At 34.4% G+C, this 16,059-nt stretch overlaps 1 protein-coding gene across 2 annotated transcripts in view; it reads left to right on the top strand.

The window, feature by feature from the left end:
- LOC125654519 (cell death abnormality protein 1-like) overlaps positions 1-16,059 on the top strand; it is a 328,838-nt gene that overhangs the window by 84,289 nt on the left and 228,490 nt on the right. The gene's annotated exons all lie outside the window — the stretch shown is intronic.

Here is a 16,059-nt window from a genome sequence, read left to right as displayed (position 1 = left end):
ACCGCTTCAGTAAAAACACCAAACCGATTATTATGTTTATTAATAGAGTATTATAAAATTTCTAGCAATTCTTATTCTTTCTACATTTGTTCAACACGTTCGCAATGCACTACTCGTTTTGATTAACTGCGAATGACGAGCTGAGAAATGCATAAAGGGACCCCGAAAATTATCACAAAAGAAAGAGTGGTTTTAAGTGTTACTGTATATCATAAATGTACCATAGCGCGCTTAATGTAAGCAGGCGAACTCAAGTTATCCTGACATTTCTAAATAATGTGTCATCATCCCTCAAAGCTTAAAAGCTCCCCCATACACAAAGCAACACCCCAATACACACACATACCTTTGAATGGCAGCTCTATATTAGACCAAAAAATTGAGAGAGTAGACTTGTCGAGATATTTTTTTCCATAACCCCTCCCTCTCATTTAAAAAAAATGTTACGTCCTTGTTTCCCTCTCATGGGTGAAATGAGAGCTGCCCTCAATTTCTTTGCTTCACTTTTCAAATCTATATATTTAGCTTACATGATCAGTTTAACTTGTCGGAGGCTGCAACCACCAAGCCCCCGCTCAATTGTGCTCAAACGCCACTGGGCTTTCTAAACAATTCTATTACACCCAATATTGACGATTTCCACGTCTCATACGAGGCGAAAATGTAATTGGCGTTATGTTTACAGTCCCCCTAGCAGTGACAAGAGGAATAATTATTCATGCACAGTCGCGTGCTATTGGGTACCGGCATACTAGAAACTTCCCAGAAAAGTTTTTTCAATAAATTAATATCATTTTCATTTTTTTTAAATGCAAGATAGTATGAACTGCAGCGCTTCATTTTTCAACAAATGATATTCCTTTCTTACATTTGCATCTTTGTTCTGTCGGAATTTCCAGTCACAAAAGTACACGTATCATATTTATCACGCAGTTCTCTATTTACACCCACATTATTTACAACTGCGACGTGTTCACGAGGAATGGTTATTAATACAATTTGTAAAGATATCAAAGGCAAACACATTGTTTAGATATATTCTGCGCAAGATAGATATTTCATGAAAAGGTGATAGCGATAAAGATAACGAACAATTATCATTATCATAACTCCTATTACAGATTTAAAAAAATCGTTTGGGAAAACACGATTACCTGGATACACCATACGTAAGATCAGGTTCCTAGAAATAGTAAGCATCCCCTGTCGACCGGTCTCAGCCGCCGTGAGACTTACATCTTGACCAGGTAAACGGGCAATTCGTAGCCAAAGCAGGTAGTAAAAACGACCCAGCAATTTGTATAGACAAGCCAGATGGCATTTGATTCAATGTCAGGTTGTATTGGCAGGATATAACTTGTTATAAAGACCATGTGATTTGAAAAATACTTACTTTAAACGACTGTTCAAACTTGCGTAGTATCAACAACTTTTCAGTAATCTGCCTTGATTTAAACCTGATCATATGCAGAACACGCTCTAGTGTATAGAAATCAATTGAGTGACATAAACCTCATATGCATGTGATCATGGAGTGTTGCTGCATAAATACAGGAAATTATTAACGAGAGGGAAGTTAAAATCATCTCCCTTGTCCTAAACTTAAAATGTTAGTTTGCAATTTAAATCTATGTTCAATAAAATGTCTAAGTATAAAACAGATGGTAAGGACATAGTGGTTTTGTAACAGAATTTTGTGTACTGGTATGTGATATACGATAATGTCCGGTAGAATACAAATGTATATGATGGAAAACACCCGAGGTACTGTCGAAATGATAATACACTCTGTACAATGGTGACGTTGTAAAACACTACAAATACGGGCGTTGGTTAGTCTGACGAAGATTGTTGCAGCGTTAACATCCGTGAGATAAAGTTTGAAGTAAACAGTTTACCTATAACCCTAAGGGTTTGACAAAATTAGTAAGTCACCATTGCTGTGTAGTATGCTTAACATTGTCGATGTATGTTCCTTGCTGTGAATTAGTGAAGTAACATTGGTCGCTTCGGGATCCAATACTGGATATAAGCAACACTGGTTACATGTGTTATATGTAGCGCTGTTGCTACAAGTTCAAAGCATCGCAATCGCATTGATGTGACTTGACCGAAGTAACCATCTTCGTTTGATTGTTAGTTTAAAAGAAATCACACGATAACTCCGTACAAATGAATCGGTGATTTATTAAAGGACACATCTCGTGTTTTCAAAGTATACAGAATTATATGTATTTTGTCTTCCTTATGCTTATAGAAATTAATTGTAATAGTTCGTTCGCTGAAGTATTGCGATAATTAGCCACAATACGGACTTAAATCTAAGCCCTGATTTCAAAAAGCCTAGTTAATTAGATAGGTAGTCACGTGGTACAGTGACGTCATATGCGACCTTCGTCGATCAACTTGTTGTAAAAGTATTGTTAGATATGTTTAAAAACTCGGGTTTTAGGGGGCCTAATTTATTTATCATGGATAACATTTATTTCGATGTTGACAAATTTCCTGAGTCTTATATCTTTTAGCCACCAGTGCATACAAATAACGACCCAAATGTAGCGAGGAAAGCGGGTATGAAATCTGCATTTTGCGAGTAAATGATGTTTACATGGGATCACTGTCTAAACACTATTTGGTAATATCATTTCTGTAAACAACTGTAATTAGAGTTGTTGCTTTTCTAAAATAAACAGTGCAATTATTATTAAATTTATTTTTGGAGAAGTTAGATAGGCCTAAATTATGATACGATTACGTATCATTGTCAACTAGCTAGTACTACTGTCACGGGTGCATTTCGGAAAAAAATAATAAAAATGATCAAACTTATTGTGAAAATCACAATACTTTTAAATTATTTATTCAAGAAATTTTATTAATCATTATTATTTTTTATCTACACGTTGTTACTTAGGAAGTGGGAGCGCGGCATGCTGTTGTTGTAAACACGTACACGTGTTCCTTTAAAAAATGAAAGCATTATAATTCAATTCAAAGTTGGGAAATATCATATTTTATTATTTATAATTGAAAGTTCAATTATCTTTTATATTTAAATTTCTTTTTTTAAACTACCAGTTGGTAGACACGGCTAGCAAAGTTCTGCCTATATGTTGTTACAAGGTGAAGGTCAGTTGGTGCGAGTGTGTATTGAATTTGAGAGCAGAACGGAAAGCATATGCCGTAGGCCTATATGTAACAGTGCGTAGCTTCGATAGAACCATTTTCTCGCAGTTTATCTACGTCTTTGTCCAAGTGCTTGTTTGAAAAAGTACAGGGACCAATTCTACTGGGTTTTTTAATGGCAAAATCGTTGTGCCGACAAAAAATATTCACGTCTTGTCACTCATACCTTCCTTCGAAAATTGAAGAAAACACAGTCCAAATCCTCTCTACTGACAGCAAGTACACCCTTAAACGGCACAAAACACCCTAATGCAGTGTTATTTACAAGCCGTTAATGTGATAATTGTTTGTTTGTCAATTAAATCTAATCTGTTTATGAAATGGCTAACAACTGTTTACAAATCGTCTCGCTCGAGGTCGCATATGACGTCACAGATAATGGCGCGTAAAATATCGAAGAAAATATGCATATCGCAAGATTTGAATTTCATCGCTTTCAAACTCGAAAACTACGCAAACTGTTTCATTCAAAACACACGTAAAGTAGTTTTAGGCATGAAATGAATTAATTTTGCTGAAAAAAATAAAAAGTTTAAAAACATGCGATGTGTCCTTTAATGTAGAAAATTCTCTATCATGCTCATGTGTATATCATCGTTTCTAAGTAGATTATGTATAAATTTTCATCTCTTGTTGAAAAATCCAAATCTACGACAAGTTATCCGACGGGACCCTGTTGTTACTCGTTACAGAATTTGGTGCCAACGTTGGGACTTTGTTAGGTTTTATCGAATTATATCCGTTTTATGACACACACACACACACACACACACACACACACACACACACACACACACACACACACACACGTGTAACGCGTGTCAAATGAACACCTTAAAACTTCCCACCTGCAACTGAACACTTCTACAGTTATTGGTATTTTAGTACGAAAATTTACTATTTGGTACTAAAAACAACATAGAAGACATTGCTGCGGTCGAAATTTGTGAAATATAGTTTTATTCACTCCTTGAATTTTTGCTTATCAAGTGAACACTTTCCTTTACACACTGTCAATTGAACACTTTCCTTTACACACAGGCAATTGAACACTTTTCTTTACACACGGTCAATTGAATACTTTCCTTTACACACAGGCAATTGAACACTTTCCTTTACACACGGTCAATTGAACACTTTCCTTTACACACAGGCAATTGAACACTTTCCTTTACACACAGGCGATTAAACACTTTCTTTTACACACGGTCAATTGAACAGTTTCCTTTACACACGGTCAATTGAACACTTTCCTTTACACACGGTCAATTGAACTCTTTCCTTTACACACAGGCAATTGAACACTCTGAAACACGCGGCCAGTTAAACACTCTGATACACACGGGCAATCAAACACTCTGAAACATCCAAACAATCATTCTCACCACGCTAAATAAATAAGGCCAATCTCTAAAACTTACAAAAAAGTGTGAAACGATTACATAAATCAAAATTGGGATGGGATAGACAGGGAATCCACACATTTCGTTGAAATTATCGCCTTAAGAAAATTTAAAAAAAAAAGGGGGGGGTAGTATTGATTGGATGATTGATTGCTTATATAATTTACGTCCCGTCGAGAATATTTTATTCATATTGAGACGTAACCAGCTTTAAGCGGAGTACCTATCCAATGTATCCATAGGGTTCAGGGTCGTAGCAGTGAGGGTTCTTTGAAATATCGTGCCAACACCTACTACATGTACGACCAGGGATCTACGTTTATAAAGTCACATCTAAAAGATCCGTGATTCTCACTTCTAAATGTCGAGCGTTTGGCGAAGGAGCAATCACTACCAATTTCAACGTCTTAGAATTGGGTTTGCGCATGAACAGTGCTTGAACTCACGACCTCCCGGTTACGAAGCGAACTCTCTACCATTGAGCTACCGCGACCGGTCGGGGGAGGGGTAGTAGTGTCCATAATGATAACTTTAATTGTAATAATAACTTATAATAATTATCATATATATATATATATATACTTCTATGATTATAGACTCCCTTGTTTGTCAATACATGCTGTACGGGCCAGACTCGGTAGTAATTCAACCAAAAAGTATGATAAATAAAATCAAAATTCTGTATAATGCAGTGCCTAAAAGATCTAAAACAAGTATTAATAATTTTAAAATCAAACGTTGCAAAAACCATAAATTCTTTGAAAATCCGGGGTATAACACCAGTTTAGGCTTTAGGCACTCATTACGCCCTTCCCTTGGATAATTCCTGGTTTCGCTCCCGCCACATGCCAACAACTAAATATCCGCTAAATGTGTTGGACCCCCCCCCCCCCCCCCCCCCCCGTAAACACGTCTGAAACACACTGAGGACAGGGATGACCAAATTCAAGGGAATATATTACTTTCTGTTTTTGTTCAAAAACTGGACGTGTCCTCTCATGACTTTTGTAATACAAATTCATCAGGGTGATGTTTAAAATCTTAATGTTTTACATAAGCTCAAATAATTGAAGTCCAATAACATCCATGTGGTGGAAATATTGCTTGCAAAAATTAATTTAGAGCTCTGTATGAATGACTTGATTATCTCTTTTAATTCAATATATCTTTTTAATTATATACACAGGGCTATTTCAAAAGTAATTAATGCGCACATCGTTTTTTTTTTTTTAAAAAAGAGAGCAACAATTCAATTAAAGAAATCATTCATTCAGTTGTGGATATGTCGAATTAAGGATTATATCTCAATTAGATAATTACTCTCTCTAACATAATTATTGCACGCATCAATTTAATTAATGATATCATTAATTCAATAGAAGAGAGCAATAATTCATTTATTGCGCACATTAAGTGATGTTAGCATTAATGAATTATTGCTCTCTTCAATTGAATTGTAGCATGCATTAATTCTATTGTTGGTATCATTAAATTATAATTCATTTGAGGAGAGCAACAATTAAATTATTGCGTGCATCAATTCAGCGGAATAAATAATGATATCAATAATTCAATTCAAATGAAGATATCATTAATTATTTGAAGAGATCTTTGATTGCAATGTTGCGTGCATGAAATGAATTGATAATATCTTCAAATAATTAAAGATATCTTCAAATATCTGAGTTTGTTATTTTGGCGCTCCATAGATCTAAAACTATTCCTAGTGGATTCCAGTGCTTTCTGACTCAAGACATCATACCAGTTCTTGTCACAAATGAATCTCACCATACAAGTGATAAACACACACTTAAATATGTTGCAGAACAAGAGGCTCAAGGGCCTAGAATCGCTCTTCTGATAAATTGTACAACCCCACCATTTCTATTCTTAGCCTCTTAGTGTTCTAAATCTTTAGTTAAATCCTAAGAATTCAAAAAAAGTAGGTCAATGTGACCTACTTTTTGGTCTACACATTTTGAGAACCGAAGAAATATCAACTGACAAAGTTTGATGATTTTAAGCCAATTAGTATCTGAATATTGAAATATAGCTGTCAAATTCCAATCGTAGGTCATGGTGACCTACTTTTTGGTCAGCGAACTCCGAACATGCAAGAAACATCAACTGACAAAGTTTGATGACTGTAGGTCAAATAGTATCTGAAATATATAAATATAGCCGTCCAATTCCAAAAGTAGGTCATGGTGACCTATTTTTTTCGTCAAGACCCTTCAAACATGCAAGACCCAACAACTGACAAAGTTTGATGACTGTAGGTCAAATAGTATCTGAATTATATAAATATAGCCGTCCAATTCCAAAAGTAGGTCAAGTTGACCTACTTTTTGGTCGAAACCCTTCGAACATGCAAGACCCATCAACTGACAAAGTTTGATGACTGTAGGTCAAATCGTATTTGAAATATATAAATATAGCCGTCAAATTCCAAAAGTAGGTCAAGGTGACCTACTTTTTGGTCGACACACTCCGTTGACTCAAGATGCATCAACTGTCAAAGTTTGATGATTGTAGGTCAATTAGTGACTGAAATATATAAATATAACTGTCAAATGCCAAAAGTAGGTCACAGTGACCTACTTTTTGGTCAATACACTCCGAAGACTCAAGATGCATCAACTGACAAACTTTGATGATTGTAGGTCAAATAGTGTCTGAAATATAGTAATTTAGCTGTCAAATACCAAAAGTAGGTCACGGTGACCTACTTTTTGGTCGACACAAACCGAAGACTGAAGACTCATCAACTGACAAAGTTTGATGATCCTAGGTTTTACAGTGCCCAAAATATGCATCTAAAATTGAAAATGTGAAATTTGAATATCTGCAAAATTCAAAAAGTAGGTCACTGTGACCTACTTTTTTATAAATATGTTTCAAGGCCTCAAGATGCATCAACTTACAAGATTTGATGATTCTAAACCTCTCGGTATTTGAAATAATAACTTAAAATATATCTATAAATGATAAGCCATAAAATTCAGAAAGTAGGTCACGGTGACCTATTTTTCAGTTGACGCATTTCAAGGTCCCATGATCCACCAACTGACAAGTTTTGATGATCATAGGCTTCAAAGTGTCCAAGATATGCATCAAAATTAATTTTAAAATAAATACCTGCAAAATTCAAAAAGTAGGTCACCGTGACCTACTTTTGAGACAACTTGACACAAGGTCCTAAGATGCATCAACTGTCAAAATTTGATGATCCTAGTCCTTATAATGACTAAAATATCTAAGATTTAAGGAATTTAAAAAAAAAATTAAATTTAGGTCAACTTTGAAGTGACCTTGAGACCACGCCCTTTGCCCCAGGGTAATGCCTTGAACAATTTTTAATCTACAACATATCCTCATCCTTATGTGTAAGTTTGGTGATAATCTGCTCTGTGGTTCTTGAGAAGAAGATTTTTTAGCAACCACTATTATTTTTTGTATTTTCCTGATTATCTCCCCTTGTTAAAGGGTCACATCCCTCTATTTAGTATGTATGAAAGCCCTTGGGCCAATGATACCCTGTAACAAATTTGAAAAAAATTGGCCAAGGGGTTCTTGAGTTATAGCCCTTTTTCTAAAAAGTTTACGCACACCGCACAAATGGCCATAGCATTAGCTCTTTGAGCCTTTGGCTCAGAAGAGCTAAAAATAAAGATCTAGCCACCTCTCTTTTAATCTCTTCATAGTATTCATTTACGTAAGAGGATTTTTCTCCTTGAAAAGGTGATATTTAAAAATTTGTCACTCTTTAAGGAATTTTATGATCCCCTAATAGTATGTACCAGGGTAATTTCTGAACTGTTCGGTGAAAATGTTGACAATCAAGAATCAGTCACTGGTTATCCATGTGAAAGTTAGCTATCTCATATGAATAAACTCTTGATTATTTTACTACAATGTACCATATTAACCAATTTCGGAAATAATTCCTTATTTGTCTTAAATTTTGATTTGATGTAAAGATCGAGCAAACTGAAACGATAAACCAAAGTTCACATTGAACACCAGTGAGGCAATCATATACAAATATCAAATTCATATATTACAGAATTCATTAAGATATTTGAATTATTCTAATCTTTTAATGTTTCATGGTAGCAATGAAAACAGCAGGTATTTTATTCTCAGTCATATATTTTATCATATTACAGGGGATATTATATGTACAATTAGTAAATATATATACATCATATATGTAATTGCATGTGCGAGAAAAATGTATCCATACATAAGTATTTCAACCACAGACATATCAATAAATTTACATTTAATACATTGAATGAATTGCATATAGTCCTTTGATTAAATAATCAACAAAGATGGATCCATATGATAATACATGTATTTGTAAAAGAAAAAAAAGAAGGAGTTCCATTTCTCATACAAATGATATAGGTAGAAATATCAAAATCAACAAGAGGCCCATGGGCCACATCGCTCACCTGAGTCATCTTGGCCCTGCTGTTTTGATTTTTAAATGCTATTTTATCAATCTTTATTCTCATGAATAATGTGACCCAAACCTAGCTCTAAAGAACACAACATTACTAAAATGAAATCATATAAGACAAAGATATGACTAGCATAATATTGCTGTTCTGGATAAGACCAAGGTAAAAAGTCGTAGGTCTTGGTATGATATGAAAGACCTTGCCATAAGTAATCAATATACAAAACATAAAAGCCCTATCTAAAATAGTCCTGGATATACTTAATACGTTATACTTTCTTAAAAGTATGTCAAACTCAGAGTTCAGGGTCACAAGGTCAAATAACATAATATGATTGATTGTTTTAGCTGTTTTCCACCACACTCAACAATTTTTCAGTTATCTGGTGGTCCCCAGTTTTTATTGGTGGAAGAGAGAACCCAGATACAATGTACCTGGGAAGAGACCACCGACCTTCCGAGAGTAAACTGGGAAACTTTCTCAATTACCGGTGCGAGCAGGATTCAAACCCACGCAAACCAGAGGTGAGAGGCTCCTCAACAAGATGAAAGGTTTTATCATAAGAAATTCATAATATATAACATATATGAAAGATTTACCTTAAACACAATGTAGTTCAGGACATACTGAATAGGTCAGATTTGTTTTGCTATAAAAATTGTATATACAAGATATGAAAGCCCTAGCTTAAATAGTTCAAGATATATCTTTAAAGATTTTTCCTTTATATCAGTTAGCATATAAAACTTTGACCCCCTATTGTTACCACACCATACCTCCCTAGGAAATGATTTTAACAAACTTGAATATGCACTATGTCAAGGAGGTTTAATGTAAATTTGTGTGCTTCATACTAAATTTGAAAAGAATTCCGTTATTCGAATCGTAGATTGATCGCTGTTCGTTATCTTCATCTTTCAGATATAAAATTTAGTTAAAAATGTTCAATTGTTAACGTCGACGGACTACAACAGATGCAGACCAATAGCAATACGTGTATGTCATCTGAGTTTACTCAAGTGACCTAAAATTGTATAATTTTTCTAAAGCTTTTGAAAATTGATAATGCTATAAAAGCCTAGTCTGATCCCTTACACTCCATTTCAATAGTTAAGCGTAAAAACAGACTGGCGGGGATGGGGACCAAACTAAAGAAAGCTGTGAGATTAGTTCAATATTCAAACCTACAGTATTTGAATAATAAGTATTTAACCCAACTGGGATGATTTCATCCAAAATATTTCACTAAAAATATTTGTGAGGATATTAGTTCACACAGACATTATGTTTCAAAATGAGTATGAGTATGGAAATGAACTGGGGTTCAAATTGACTGGCTACTTAACATGGCTACATCAACAAAGAAATTGAAATCACTTGAAGCTGTGAGTTTTTGGGTTATATGTGGGTTTAGGAAATATTTGAAAGTATGTTTGGAAACAAGTATAGCGGGAAAATATGTTGGGAATTATTTAATATTAAATTCATGAGACAGCGATGCAGGAATGCAGTGATAGAGGGACTTAAACATGCACTTTTTTCTCTGCCATAAATTGAAGTGTTTTTTAATAAGGGGTTCATTTGAAGCTCTCTTTTCAAAGAGCTACGGTTCTGCATCTAGTTTTTGAGGAGAAGATTTTAAAAGATTTTCCTTGTATATATTTCACATGTAAAACTTAAATCCCCTATTGTGACCCCACCCTACCCCTGTGAGCTTTTTACAAACTTGAATATGCACTATACATGTATATGAATGTAAAACTTTGATTCTCTATTGTGACCCCACTCTACCCCCGGAGACCATGATTTGCACAAAACAGTAACCTTTCATGTGAATTCAACTTTCCTGGTCCAGTGGTTCTTGAAAAGGTTTTTTAAATGACCCCACCCTATTTTTGCATTTCCATGATTATTTCCTTTTTGAAGGGTGCATGACCCTTTATATGAACAAACTTGAATACCCTTTATCTATTGATGATGCATACCAAGTTTGATTGAAACTAGCCCAGTGGTTCACTCTGGAGAAGAAAATGAAAATGTGAAAAGTTTATAAACAGACAGACGACAGGCAAAGGTGATCAGAAAAGCTCACTTGAGCCTTTGGCTCAGTTGAGCCAAAAAAGTATACAAACATGTTTAATGTTAAACTCGTTTGTTTTATTGCTAAACAGCTTCATTGCCAGCATCTACCCTTACTGAGCTTCCAGTGTCAGATCTTGATATCAATCATCATCACTCATTTTGACTATCCAGGCCAAATTAATCTTTTTGCAAGGGTGAGGCCTGGCTGTCCTGTCGAGGTTGAAGTTTGTACTTCCACACTTGGCGATCCAGTGGATTGATCCTATCCAATCCTGTAAACTCTAGGTCTTGTTCTAGGATCTCATCCCATGTCAGCTTTGGTCTACCTATGAAGTTCTTTTCTGTTGATCACGATGCATAACATTCTGACAAATCTGCAAAAATATTTAGAGAAGTGATTAGTAAAAGGTATTCATAGAAATACCAATAAATGTATAATTAGATAAAAATCATAATTTCTATTTCTACAAAGTAAGTGTTTATCAAATGATCAGCTGTAAATATTAATTCACATATCAATTATCAGTTTTTAAAGATTCAAAGTGATACAGATATCATAAACATTTTATGACAAATATATCATAACTACAGATTGTTTTTATGAAAAACAAATGTATCCCCAGCTCCCCAAGTTGGAAGTGCTCCAAATGAAACCTCCAACCCCTTAATGTACTGCATGGTATGGAAGATAAAAAATGAGCAGGAACATATAGACACTATGAACTCCATGGGAAAATTGGAATTTTGGGGTAAAATGATGTGTTTTTTCATGAAAATCGCTAAAAACTGGAAATTGAAGAAAATGTCCATTTCATGTAACATACAGTAAAAATAAGTTTCATATCTCAAATTTCAACCTGGAAATGTTCGATTAATTTTTTTACAGCAGAATATATTCTTTCCTTGACTGTAATTTTTGGGTAAAATCTTGCTTTTTTTAATATAATTGTTAAAGATTGAAATTTTAAGAAGAAAACCCACATTTTGTAATACATTTGAGTCTACCAATAAAAAATTGAAGTTAGGATTTATTTTAAAAACTGCTCAACAAGTAAGATATATAGATTACTGGCAATATATATGAAAAATACCATTTTAGGTAGGAAAACCTACCTTTTTCTAAAACAAAAATAGTGAAAAACTGGAAATTATAGGAAATGACTGTTTTATAGAAGAGATGACATTGATCTTATAAATTTAAGAATAAAACATCCAAATGCACAGCCAAACTTTTCTGCACCAAAATTTATTTTCCCTTGCCGAATTTTGGGCTGAAATCTTCATTTTCCAACAAAAATCGTTAAAAACTGGATTTTGGAAGAAAATACTTTTTCCTGTCCATTAGGCATATATGAGTTACCACATGAAGATTTATACATTAAAATAAACTGTTAACACAAGACAAGTGCCCCTTCAAAAATGGTCTGTTAAAGATGACCTACAATTTTTGCAGTTACTCCCCTTACATCGGAAGTTGGAGGCGCGCTTACCATTCCGGTCCTATGTTTCACATAAATACATGTAGTATTTTAAAACAGTGTATAGTAAAGCTTACGTTACCAAATTCTTTATTAAGCTGAGTTTTAACATTTTGTACTACATCTATGATGAAACAAGGTTTAGTTTCTTCGATTTTATAAAAAATCTTTAATATGTGCACTTCGTCAAGTTCTAGAGTATGGGAAAGAGGGGGGGGGGGGTTATAGCCGTATTTGATGTTTAGTTCTATCCAAATTATTGTGCAATTAATACCGAGAATTTCAGAAGTAATCTGTTTTAAAAACAATGGACACATAGAATTAAAAGCAAAATGAATCAGGCACGCACCATCATAAAAAAAATTGGGGGGGGGGGGTGAAGATAATTTCACAATATTGCCTGAAAATTGACAAGTAAATTTTAATCCAAAGTTATAAAAATCCTTGATGGTGTGTGTGGTGGTGGTGGGAGGGCTAAGGTTGTTCTCTCAGTTCAATTTTACACTTCCACTGTGTACAGTTCACGACAATGCTATTTTTAAAAAAAAGAGGGCAACCAATCTGTCTAAAAATCGACCTCTGTACGTAAAAATGTATCAACTTTGCATGTAATGATAAAAGGTGTAGAGCCATTATTGCTACATGCCTGATAATTATATAAGAATTACAGTACAGTTCAGTCCATGTTTTTACAAGTACAACGGCTAGTGTCACAATTTGCCTTGCATTTACAGCGAAAAACGTTCAAAAGTTTATCTGGCGCGACTTGTAATTTAGTTTTAACAGACACAAGAATTGCTGAAAGCAGTGATAAGCCCCAGTTCGAAGGATCCAAATTAATCATTTCTTTAGTCCACTCTATGACTTAAAAAAAATCTTGCAGTGCTCCTCTTCTGCAGCTGTAGTTAGTAGTTAGTGGCAATGACTGAACTTATAAAAATGACATTGTGTTAATTAGACAATACTTCACAAAGCAAATCTCCCATAAGTGTCTCTATGGTATTTCATCGTACAAAGTCGATATGACATCGACACCAGAATATATCTTTTTCTCTATGAAATCCTCATATAGGAAGGTGAAGATAACGAACAGTGTCGATCCATCTCGTAACTTCTATAAGTAATACGAAATAGAGAGGTGGGCAAACACGGACCCCTGGATATACCAGAAGTGGGATCAGACCGTGCCTATGATGAGTAAGCACCCCCTGTTGACCGGTTACACCCGCCGTGAGCTCTATATCTTAATAAGGCAAACGGAGTTACCCTTATTCAATATCATTGTGCCAAAAACGCCCTAACAATCTATATGAAACAAGTCAGACAGATTTGACCCAATGATAGGTTGTATTGGCAAAGACTACTATATTGTTATAACGACCATATAATTCACGAAATGCTGGCTTTAAACGAAACATTTGAAACCCCTTCACCATCAACTTGTTTGCCTCCATTTAAAAACTAATCATATACAGAATTTTTTCGCGATTTGTCTACATTTTGACTATACAGGACCCGTTCCGATGCCGAACATTCTTGACGTTGTGTCCCATCCTGTGAATGCATGTAGAAAGGGCAAGGATTGACAAACTTCATTTCCTAAAAAGACGTCTGGTTTTAACGATATTCTTCACTTAGGGGCAAGATCAAAAATTCAATGTCTCACAAAAAACTAAGTTCACATAGTTTTCACCAAGACCCCCCCCCCCTTTAAAACTTAATATGACAAATGTTGAAACTAATCGAATAACAAGAAAAGAAACGTACGATTATAAATAACACTCTGTATACCTCTGTATACCTTTTCTACTGTTTATTCACAAATGAAAATGTACATTAAATCTATTTAATGTTCATTAATATGTTTTGAATATTATGTGGTATTCAACAGTCGCTTGTCTTTTTCCTTTTCCCCACTAAAGTGTAATCGATGTTGGATGACAGAAACTTACGGGAGTTTTTATTCCCCTCCCCCTAACTAATTGAATTTAAATTTTCATCCGACATTGATCTCGTCCCTTAGGGCAGTTATGTTTATTTCAGAGTTTGTTGCTATTTCTGTGCTTTATATATAGACATTTCAAACACAATGTGCATTTTGTATGATCCTCTAAAATTTACGATAAATAACTGTATCCCATTTCCATTCTCAATGATCGTGTGCCAGCGTGGCGAGAATTCCATCGTCATCGAAAACAAGTTTTGTCTTGAATAGATGGCCGGGCGGTCTAGCGCACTGTTCGCATGCTGCTAGGAGATGTGGTTCCGCAGGTCGTGAGCTCAAGACTAATTAGACAGAGTAACTACTCGATTTTACATCAAATCATGATACTATGCGCAGGTGACTTACTTACATTGATTATTATTATTTATATTATCAATGTTTCATTATCATTATTATTACCCATGAATGACTCCCCAAACATAAATTTGAAAAAGAAAAGCAAGAATACTTTACTTACTTAGTTTTATAAAAGTTTTTAATACAAAATGCTTGCTCAAATGATGAAGATACAAAATAACTGAAACTTTTAACCCTTTCCATACTTTCTTTTTTAACAACCATAATCCCCCCTTGTAAATTGACACTAATTCTTTAAGATTTCATTTATAATTGATTATTCATAACTTCTAAAGTAAATATTGTGTTTTATAATTAAAATTAATTCAGTAGAGGGTCAAACAAAATATTTTGAAGCTTTATTCACGAAAGTTCCCCGGGAATGGAAGTCGGCAAAGAATATGAGATGCTGAGCAATATTATATATGTATGTAGAAAGTCTTAAAATCATCTTTTTAATACAACTGTTAAGCTGTTTAATTGTGTTTTTTATTACATGCACTTTAGATCGTCGTGTATAACTTTATTCCGATGACTGTCACAGTTAAGTTACTCCCCTTTACGTGTACGGCATGCCGTAAACACCACAAAATATCGATGGTTAACTAAAACATTCAAGTCTAAATTTGAAATATTTCCCATTGTCCGATTTTTTGTATGTTGTTAATCACGCTTTTGCTTATTAAATTCCATCGAGTTTGTTTCTGTTGCAATATACTTTGAGGTGATTTGCTAATTGACTAGACTACTATGTTAAGGACAAGGGGAGGAGGTGTAAAGGTTAGTCCTGAAATTCAATTAATTAGTTCCTTAAATTTTATAGTTCCACTATAATTTTATTAATTTTATACTATACAATATATTAGAAAACAGATTTCAACAGAAAATTTGCATTAGAGATACGCTTTCGATATACTTTAACATGTTCCGTTTATTGACACCTGGTGTACATATTTTTGTCCACAGTGTGAAAGGATTACAGGTTATAATTATTGCATGTGTTGGTTGCACATGTACTTTCTTGCATATTCATTGTGGATTTTTTTGGTCATCAATAAGGCCAAGTAAAATTAATTAGTAGATTATCATTCCCGCCCGCC

This window comes from Ostrea edulis, chromosome 7, assembly GCF_947568905.1.
Source record: "Ostrea edulis chromosome 7, xbOstEdul1.1, whole genome shotgun sequence".
Lineage (NCBI taxonomy): Eukaryota > Metazoa > Mollusca > Bivalvia > Ostreida > Ostreidae > Ostrea > Ostrea edulis.
Note: the sequence above shows the minus strand (reverse complement) of the source record. Positions and strands in the feature narration are given on the sequence as shown.